This window comes from Triticum dicoccoides, chromosome 1B, assembly GCF_002162155.2.
Source record: "Triticum dicoccoides isolate Atlit2015 ecotype Zavitan chromosome 1B, WEW_v2.0, whole genome shotgun sequence".
NCBI lineage: Eukaryota > Viridiplantae > Streptophyta > Magnoliopsida > Poales > Poaceae > Triticum > Triticum dicoccoides.
Window position 1 is genome coordinate 709,241,855 of NC_041381.1, and position 10,312 is coordinate 709,252,166.

The 10,312-nt window shown below is 50.8% G+C and overlaps 1 long non-coding RNA gene across 1 annotated transcript; it reads left to right on the plus strand.

Annotated features, from left to right (window-relative positions):
- The first annotated feature begins 1,370 nt into the window (after positions 1–1,370).
- Positions 1,371–2,970, plus strand: LOC119314279. The gene is made up of 2 exons (XR_005152255.1): positions 1,371–1,590; positions 2,430–2,970. It is a non-coding gene; the product is annotated as an uncharacterized LOC119314279 (long non-coding RNA).
- The last annotated feature ends 7,342 nt before the right edge of the window (positions 2,971–10,312 follow it).

Here is a 10,312-nt window from a genome sequence, read left to right on the forward strand (position 1 = left end):
TGGGTCCAGACGAACCGGGACCAAAGCCCACGATGCCCCGGCCGGCCACCTGGGCTCACGAACCAGGACTAATGGGCTGGCCAGGCCCGAATGAGAGCCCCTTTTTCTACTAGTGATATGTAATCTTGAAGACAACATGGCAAACACCTTCATATCAAAAGTTCTAGCATATCAAGCAAATAACATGACAAAATAGTAACTGCCTCAATTCTATGATGCTTGTCTGATGAAATAATATCAATCCACAAGCTTTATCATCCTTGTTCTTGAAAATTGCTGACCAACACCATTTATTTGTGAGCTTGGTTTTATGTAGATGCTTGTTGCTTCCCTGATGGAAAAACAACATCTCAAATAAGCTTTAGACGTTTGAAATTTCTAAGTAGTAGTTTGCATATGCCAAGTATCCACCTGAGTCAATGATGCGAGAGAAAATAAAAGCACCACATCCTCAAAGCAGACTAAAAGAAGTGAATCTGAACCGCCACTCTGTGGATGTAGAGAAGCATCTTTCTTGTTAGTTTCGGCCAGAAAACAAACAAATATAATCATCTTCTCAAGACATATATCATCACAGTCCATTATATTAAGTCATTTCATGTAATAAAAAATTGCAAAAGGATAAAATTCTAGCCCAGTGGAATAGTCTAAAATTATTCACAATGGATATCTAAAAGTCCAATACCAACAATATCCCAACGAAATGAATCTACATTCTAAAAAATAGAGCAAGTGAAAGAACAATTGACCAAGAATCAGGAAAGCAAATAACTGCACATTCTACTTTTTAAAAAGTGGCTTTTTCCATCAAAAGTGTAACCACTACGTTCCTACATGGTGGTTATCAACCAATCAAAATTATCTATTGTAACAAATCATTCACAATGGATGACTGAGCACATGGTGGGAGATTGATTCTTGCTCAACAAAAAGGTTGGCACTGTTCTCGGTCCAGCCGCTTGGTGTTGAGGGATGAACGGCTTGTGATGACTGTGCCGACATTGGGTTCTGCAATCAGCGTGTCTAGGCCCCACATCACATGATCCATACCCTCTCATCGAACCAGAGGCCACCCACCCCATCGATGGAAGTCCCCCCACCGATTTTTATTGATCGCGAGGCTCCACCGATTTTTTTCAGCGCTACCAGCCCACCTCCCATCTGGTTTTTAAAAACTAACCGTACTCAAATCGACACTTTCCTTCTCCTTTTTCAATCATTCCATATACAACACAGATCAGCGATTCAACAGGGCATGCAGCCATATAGAACATCAATCAACGATTCAACACATATCAGCGACTCAACGCTGATTGATGTTGTATATGGTAAGATTGAAAAAGTGATCAGCGATCGATCAAAGATGGAAATTTTATCCTGGGCGCGTCTTTTATTCAATCTTACCATATACAACATCAATCAACGACGAAACACATATCACAGTTCAAAACTTTCTCCTAAGCCGGGCGGCGAGCCCTGGTTCTCCGAGATTTCAAGTCTCGCCAGCGATCTTTCTCCTGGGCGGTGCTGCGAGCACTGATTCTCCGCAACTCCAGTCTCGCCGGCGGTCCACCGGAGAAGGAGGCACAGGTCAGCCGCCTTGATCATTGCCCTGTTCATGATACAAACTTGCTTTATTATGGGATATGCTACACATACACCTACTGGAAAATTCAGAACAAAAACATAGCAAGATGTTTTCTAGCTCACCTTCTAATTCCATGATCGCTTTCGTGTGAGCACATAAATAGTTAAATCAGCCATGTATAGTGAACACCACAAGAACGCAAAGTTGAATGCCTTTGCTCGAGAGATACCTCAACAGATGCCATTAGGTTGAGCAACTGTTTTCAACAGGGCATCGCGAAGAATCTCCAGTAGCAAATCAACCATAATCAAATATGTGTATTCTTTCTTTTAACACTATCTGATGTTGCCGAGATTCTTTCGATGTTATGCAACATAAGAGTAACAAAAATAGAATATATGCAAATCGAAGAGGAACGCAGATATGCCAAACTTATGAACCACAACACTTGCCAATTCGTTTGGTCCAGAGCCTAAGTCAGCTACATAACTACAAAAACAGCCACATGTTATTATTGCTTGCACTTCCTTCTGAAAAAGAAGAAACATACTTGAACGTATAAAGAAACGAGGACTGTGGTCAGTACACATCTCATATAGAAACTGAAGGTGTTGTTCATGATCTAAGAGGACTGTGGTCGGTACACATCTCATATAGAAACTGAAGGTGTTGTTCATGATCTAAGAGGACTGTCGCAGTACAATGTTATAATGAACTGAAGGTGTTGTACATGATCTAAGAGGATTATTGGAACCATGTTTGAAATCAAGACAAGCATTAGATATAATTCTTGCGATAAACATAATCAGTTTCCTTCCTTATACGAATTTGCTGCATGCAGTGAACATTTCTGCTCTGGACGGGTTTCCCAACCATACACACCAGGGTATCAAGACCGTGGCCTACCTGCTCGAGGCATGCATGCAATCCTGCTGTTGTTTGTGTGCACTTCTTTCTTAATTTGCTTAGAAGCTTGGACGGATACACTGACAACTTTATGTGCTTAGGAGTTTGCAGGAAAAGTAGATTTAATTTCATTACACTCTACGCCAAGAGACACTCTAATTCTGCTGCCATACACATTACTGCGTGCATTTCTTCTCCCAAGAATTATCACTTTTTTTCTCTTTAGCTGGTTGTTTGTTACCATGACGTCGAGTCGGCGGCAAAGTAAGACTCAGCACGAAGGCCAGTCTCAAGTGACCACCTTATTAAACTCTCTTTGACTTCTCATATATACAATCTCTGGTTATTTCAGAAGGTGAGCAAATAATTATTTGTATATAGTTCGGTACCAATGCATTACTAACTAGAATATGTTAATATACTCATTCAGATGTTACTTAAGTTGTCACTCTGGTACATATATTAATATGTTTGTACAGCTAAGTTTGTCACTCTGATACATATATCAATATGTTTGTATAGTTAGGTTTGCTTGTGAACAGTGTATTCGATGTCACATAATCAGAAAGAACAACAAGTACATGTCGCTAGCAATTAATTGCAGACTACATACTAATGCTACGGGACTACATACTAAGTACATGTTTACCAATACTACGGGACTGACACATATGCTCGATGACAATGTGATTTTCAGTTATCTCTTATTTATCCCGACCAACATGCTATTTTTGCTTTCTCTTATCACTATGCGGCAAAAAGAATAGAAGATTCTGTTTACTTGCCTGTTTGTTCTCAGCCCTCTGCCATGTTTTAGTAATGGCAGCAGCGATACACGTGCTTACTCGCAAACTAATTAAGTAGCAAAAATATGTATGGCGATATATTTAGAAGTGAACGAAATACATCCTAGGGTTCAACTCCGTTTCTATTTTAGTTCGAGCAATATTAACTCACTTACATCGTCCCACTACAAATTAATTTCAGTTAAAAATTATGTATGGCGGAGGAGGGTGCATAGATGCGTCTATGTACGTACCGAAGGGTGAAGGGGAAGGGTCAACCACTTGCCGTGGCCTTCTTGATCGACGCCGGGAGGAGGTGCAGGAAGTAGTAGACGCCCGGGTTGAGGAGCCCGCTGTTGGTGGTGCTGAGGCAGGTGTCGTAGCCCTTGTATGTTGCTGGCGAGTTGGCGTCCCGCTTCGCCCCATGGCTGCCTGCCTGCAGAAGCCATGGCACGATCAGTGCGGCAACTTTGATAGAGGAAATTTAGTGAGCTATGAAGATGATAGCAACACAGAAGTATTACATGGCAGGGGATCATCTTTACACCAATTCAAGACAGAGTATTCATAGTATTCATCGGGACATCTTTGCATGGTCCCCAAAAGACATGCCAGGTGTCCCGACAGATTTCGCCAAGCACAAATTACGTGTCCGGTCTGATGCCAAACTAGTCAAGCAGCCCTTGCGCCGCCTGTCAGAAGAAAAGAGAAGAGTTGTCGGAGAAGAGATAGCCCGGCTGATGGCAGCGGGCTTCGTCATGGAGGTGTTCTCTCCAGAATGGCTAGCCAACCCGGTCTTGGTACTGAAGAAGAACAAACAATGGCGAATGTGTATTGACTACACCAGCCTCAACAAAGCCCCAAGGACCCGTTCGCTTTGCCAAGGATCGACCAAGTGATAGACTCCACAGCCGGATGCGAGCTGTTGAGTTTCTTAGATGCATATTCAAGATATCACCAGATCAAGTTGAACCCGGCCGACAGACTGAAGACCGCCTTCATCATGCCGTTTGGAGCCTTCTGCTACTTGACCATGACGTTCGGCTTAAGGAATGTCGGCGCTACCTTCCAATGTTGCATGCAGAAGTGCCTCCTCAAGCAACTCGGCAGAAGTGCCCACGTGTACATGGACGATGTGGTGGTGAAGACGGACAAGCGTGGAACCCTGCTGGAAGACCTCAAGGAGACCTTTGAGAACTTGCGCCGATTTCAGATCAAGCTCAACCCAGAGAAATGCGTCTTCGGAGTACCAGCCGGCCAGCTTCTTCGCTTCCTGGTCTCTGAACGCGGCATAGAGTGCAACCCTGTGAAGGTCAAGGCCATTGAGAGGATGGAAGTACCCAGCCGACTGCTGGACGTACAGAAGTTCACCGGCTGTTTGGCATCCATCAGCCGATTCAACAGTAGGTTGGGTGAGAAGGCTCTCCCCCTATACCAACTCATGAAGAAGACCACCTTTTTCGAGTGGAACCACAAGGCGGACGAAGCTTTTCTCCACTTGAAGAAGATGTTGACCACTCCATCTGTCCTGGCAGCTCTGACTCCCAAGGAGCCCATGCTCCTATACATCGCCGCCACCAGCCGAGTGGTCAGCACAGTCATCGTAGTAGAGCGCAAGGAGGAAGGCAAGGCACTACCAGTCCAGAGACCGGTATATTATTTGAGTGAAGTACTGTCGACCTCCAAGCAAAACTACCCCTACTATCAGAAGATGTGCTACGGCGTGCACTTTGCCGCCAAGAAATTGAAGCCGTACTTCCAAGAGCATCCAATCACTGTAGTCTGCACAGCTCCACTGACCGAGATCATTGGAAGCCAAGATTCTTCAGGCCGAGTGGACAAATGGGCCATAGATTTGGCCCCCTACACCATCTACTATCAGCCTCGCACCACCATCAAGTCACAAGCGCTGGCCTACTTCCTTGTCGACTGGGCCGAGACCCAGTACCTACCGCCAGCGCCCGACTCCACCCATTGGCGGATGCATTTTGACGGCTCCAAGATGCGCACCGGCTTGGGAGCCGGCATCATCCTCACCTCTCCCAAAGGCGACAAGCTCAAGTATGTGCTGCAAATCCATTTTGCCGCCTCCAACAACGTCTCCGAATATGAGGCACTCATTCACGGGTTCCGGCTTGCCAAAGAGCTCGGCATTCACCAGATCCTGTGTTATGGTGACTCCGACTTGGTGGTCCAGCAGTCGTCAGGCGACTGGGACACCAAAGATGCAAACATGGCAAGCTACCGCTTCCTCGTACAACAACTCAGCGGATATTTTGAAGGGTGCGAGTTTCTTCATGTGCCATGGAACGACAACGAGCAAGCAGATGCCTTGGCACGAATCGGCTCAACCCGTCAAGCAATACCGCCGGCGTCGCCCTTCAACGCCTCCTCAAGTCGTCTGTCAAGCCATCACCAGAGTTAGACTCTATCTTTGTGCCGGCTCCTCCAGAAGTAGTCGGATCTGACTCAAGAGCTCCAATAGACGGCACGAGTGTTCTGGCAGGCGGCACGGAGGCCCCGGCAGTCGCACCCGGCCCGGGGACTTCAGAACCCGGCCCGGGGACTGCAGCGGTCAACCCGCAGACTTTAGAACCCGGCCAGGGGACTACGCCAGTCGGCCCGGGGACTTCATCTGTCCAGCAAGCGGCTGCCGACTCCATCTTGCCGCCTCCCGGCCCAGCCGCCCTCGTCCAAGTCGCAATCCTGACAGTCGAAGAAACCGCAGCACCCTCATGGGCCCAACCCATCCTCAAATTCCTGGTGAGCAAAGAGCTGCCAACCGATAAGATTTTAGCTCGGCAAGTGCAACGCCGTTTAGCAGCCTACACCATAGTCAACAGAGAGCTCGTAAGGCACAGTGTCACTGGTGTCTACCAACGCTGCATGGAGACAAAGCAAGGCCAAGCAATTCTCAAAGACATCCATCAAGGCGAATGTGGCCACCACGCGGCTTCAAGAGCACTCATCACCAAAGCCTTCCGCCATGGTTTCTTCTGGCCGACTGCTCTTGAAGACGCCAAGGACTTGATCCAAAAATGCAAAGGGTGCCAGAAGTTCCGCTCCAAGCCACATTAGCCGGCTTCTGCACTCAAAACTATTCCCATTGCCTGGCTCTTTGTTGTTTGGGGCCTGAACATGGTGGGACCATTCAAGACGGCACGAGGTGGCCTGACTCACTTACTTGTCGTGGTGGACAAGTTCACCAAGTGGATAGAAGCAAAGCCAATCAAGAAGTTGAATGGGCCGACTGCTGTGACTTTCATCTCCGACATCACAATTCGGTACGGCATACCACACAGCATCATCACCGACAACGGCACAAACTTTGCCAAAGGTGCCTTGGCCCGTTTCTGCGCGACGCAGGGCATCCGACTGGACTTAACGTCTGTTGCCCGTCCGCAGTCAAACGGCCAGGTAGAGCGAGCAAACGGCTTCATCTTGTCCGGCATCAAGCCTCGACTGGTCGAGCCTCTAGAGCGTTCGGCAGGCTGTTGGCTCGATGAGCTGCCGGCCGTCCTCTGGAGCCTGCGCACAACTCCAAACAAGTCAACCAGCTTCACCCCCTTCTTCCTCGTCTACGGTTTAGAAGCCGTCATCCCACGGACATAGAGTTCAACTCCCCTCGAGTCACCATGTACACCAAAGAGGAGGCGGAAGAAGCACGGCAAGACGGCGTCGATCTGATGGAAGAGGGCCGGCTGTTGGCACTCAGCCGGTCCAGCATCTACCAGCAGAGCCTGCACCGATACTACAACCGGAAGGTCAAGCCGAGATACTTCCAAGAAGGAGACCTTATGCTCCGGCTGATCCAGCGAACAGCCGGCCAACACAAGCTCTCAGCACCTTGGGAAGGCCCTTTCATCATCAGCAAAGTGTTGGGCAACGACTCCTACTACCTGATCGACGCTCAGAAGCCCCGAGCACGCAAGAGGGAGTACTCCGGCAAAGAGACGGAGCGGCCATGGAATGCAAATCTCCTCCGAAGATTTTACAGTTAATGCAGTATGTACCACACTACCTTTTGTATTAAAGTACGAAGACTTCGGGCCCCCCGAGAAGAGCTCGGGGACTGCCCTCTTTTATCTATATGATAAGAATTATGCCTACGAGTATGTTATTCTTTGTTATGCCGCTTGGCACCGGGTTCGACTAGTCGGCCCAGGGACTTGCCGTCTTGAACTATGAAATGCTTCCTGCAGCCGGACAAGTAGTGTGTGGCACCTAAGCCATCTCCTGTCAGAAGTCGCATCTCGCGGAGCGACTGTCTGGTGGACATGAGTAAGGTAGAATGGGTGTCCACATGCAAAATGGCTAAGGACTCAAAGCATGTACATAGTTTAAAGCCGGCTTCCAGCCTTTCACAACCGACTCTTGAGCAGCCGGCTCGCCGTCCTCTACTCAACTTGCTAAAAAACTCTAAACGGCTAAGTACTTGCCTTCCCAAAGTAGCCAAGTACCTGACCTAGAAACAGTCCGCAGAGCGGCTGTTTGGCTGGCAAGACGGCAACCGAGGGAAGGCGGCAAAGGAAAAAGCCAAAAGAGCAATGAGCAAGAAAAGATAGAACATGGAGAAATAATTACATAGCAAACGCCCTTGGCCGAATCTTCAAAACAGAAGTTCAAGATACACCCCGCGGGTGGAATTGTGCAAATTAACAAGTTCATCGAGACTATTGAGCAGATAAAAACTAAGATAAAGTGGCAAGCTTAGGAAGCAGCAGACGGGTTCGGAGGATTGGAGGAGTCGGCGGTGCCAGTTGCTGGAGCAGCCGGCTGGTCGGTCTCCGCTTGGTCGTCTCTGGCAACGGCTGGCTCGGAAGGGCGCGGCTCGTTGCTAGAGGCGCGGTCGAGATGGGGTTGGCCATCCGCTCCGACCTCTGGCGCCTCCTCTTCGACTCCTTCCTCCACCTCGCCTTCTTCCTCGCCACTGGAGTCAATCACCTCCGCCGAGTCCTCGCCGTCATTCATATTCAGTCCGAACCACTCCGGCGGCGCCCCGTCGCCATTCTCAACCCGCTCTGGGACGAAGACGCTAGTGTCGGTGTACTCGGCGATCGACGTTGCGCGCTTGACGAGATCGTCTTCCACGACCACCAACTCCGCCTGAGCTTCTAGCCGGAACGTGGCCAGATGGTCTAGGCTCAGCCCAGGGTACCACACCTTGACGAACTCTAAGGCCCGGTGCACTCTAGCCTGGGCCGAAGAGCCCTTCCAGGCCTCAAGGCGACCAGCCGCTACCTCCAGCCAGTCGGCAGTCTGGCTAGGGGTACGCGGTGCCTGCATGTCCGGCCACAAGGCGGCGATCGCCTGGGCGCCGACACGTTGAAGCTGGCGCAGCATCTGGTGTGCCGACCGTAGGCGTGCCTCGATGCTCAGGATCTGCTCGTCAAGAGTTCGGGGGGCATCGGCGGCGGTCTTCGCACCGTCCGCCCTCCGCCCTTCACGATCAGCTTCGATGGCTTGGTTGGCAGTATTCGAGTGGCCGGGGAAGAAGTCTGCCAAGACAAAGAACGAAGAACAAGTCAAAAAACTAAAAGTTGGCTCGACCAACAGCCGGCAGCTCCAAAAAGAAAAGTAAGGAAAGGCTCACCGTCGACGAGATCCTCGATCTCATGGAAGCCGGAGGTCAGCATCGCCTCCTTGTCGGTCCAGGAGGAGCGCTCGGATGCGAACTCATCAAGGAGGGCGGTCTCCTTGTCCTCCGCCTCCTTCTGGGTCTTCTTGAGCAGCTCCTTCTGCTCTGCCAGTTGCGTGACCAGCAGATCGCGCTCCGTGGCCAGCTTGCCGCACTCCTCCTTCTTGGTACGCAACGCGGTGTTGTCCTCGCCCAGCTGCTGCTGCAGGGTGGCGTTGGCCTCTGCAGAAAGAAGAAGAAAAAGGCATCAGTCGTCAGCAAGAAAGGTCACCGGGGAGATCCGGCCCGACTGCTCGGCAGTCGGCCCAAATCTCAGGGACTACGACCCGCAGGTGCGCCAGCGCGCCCCCACGGCGAAGAAAGAAAACTCACTCCGGACGGTGCGCTTCGCTGACGGATCAATGGTGAAGATCTGCGGCCGTGGGACGGTGGTGTTCGCCGCCGAGACGGGTGATCACAATGCGTTCACTCAGGTGTACTACATACCTGCACTGAAGAACAGTGTGGTTAGCCTGGGACAGCTGGATGAGAGCTGGTTCGATGTGCACATCCGGCGTGGCGTACTCACCATCCGCAATGATCGCGGGCAGCTCCTCGCCGAGGTATCGCGCTCCACCAATTGCCTGTACAAACTCGTCTTCACGCCTGTACATCCAGTGTGCCTTGCTGTGGGGGCGGTCTCTGATGCCTGGTGCTGGCACGCATGGCTCGGCCACCTGCACTTCGACAGCCTGGAGAAGATGACCAAGAAAGAGCTGGTGCACGGGCTACCTCACATTGCTCACGCCGAGGAGATGTGCGAGGCCTGTCTCGCAGGGAAACATCGTCGCATTCCATTCCCACAGAAGGCCAAGTACAGGGCGACGGCACCACTAGAGCTTGTGCACGGTGACCTGTGCGGCCCCGTCTCTCCACCAACACCTGGGGGGCGGCGTTACGTGCTCGTACTGATCGATGATCGCAGTCGCTTCATGTGGGTGGAGCTTCTCAAGACGAAGGATGAAGCCGCGCGCGCCATCGTCAAGTTCCAGGCCGCAGCCGAGCTGGAGTGTGGGCACAAGCTTCGTGTGCTTCGCACCGATCGTGGCGGAGAGTTCACCTCGGCCACGTTCTACAAACACTGCGAGGAGAGCGGTGTGCAGCGGCACCTGACCGCGCCGTACACGCCGCAGCAGAATGGCGTCGTCGAGCGGCGTAACCAGACGCTCCTTGGCATGGCAAGGAGCATGCTCAAGGCGAAGCAGGTGCCCAACCTGTTTTGGGGGGAGGCCGTGCTCACCGCTGCTTTCATCCTCAACCACAGCTTCACGCGCTCCATCGATGGCATGACACCATACGAGGCGTGGTATGGCCAGAAGCCTGATGTGAGGTTCCTGCGCATCTTTGTGTGCGTTG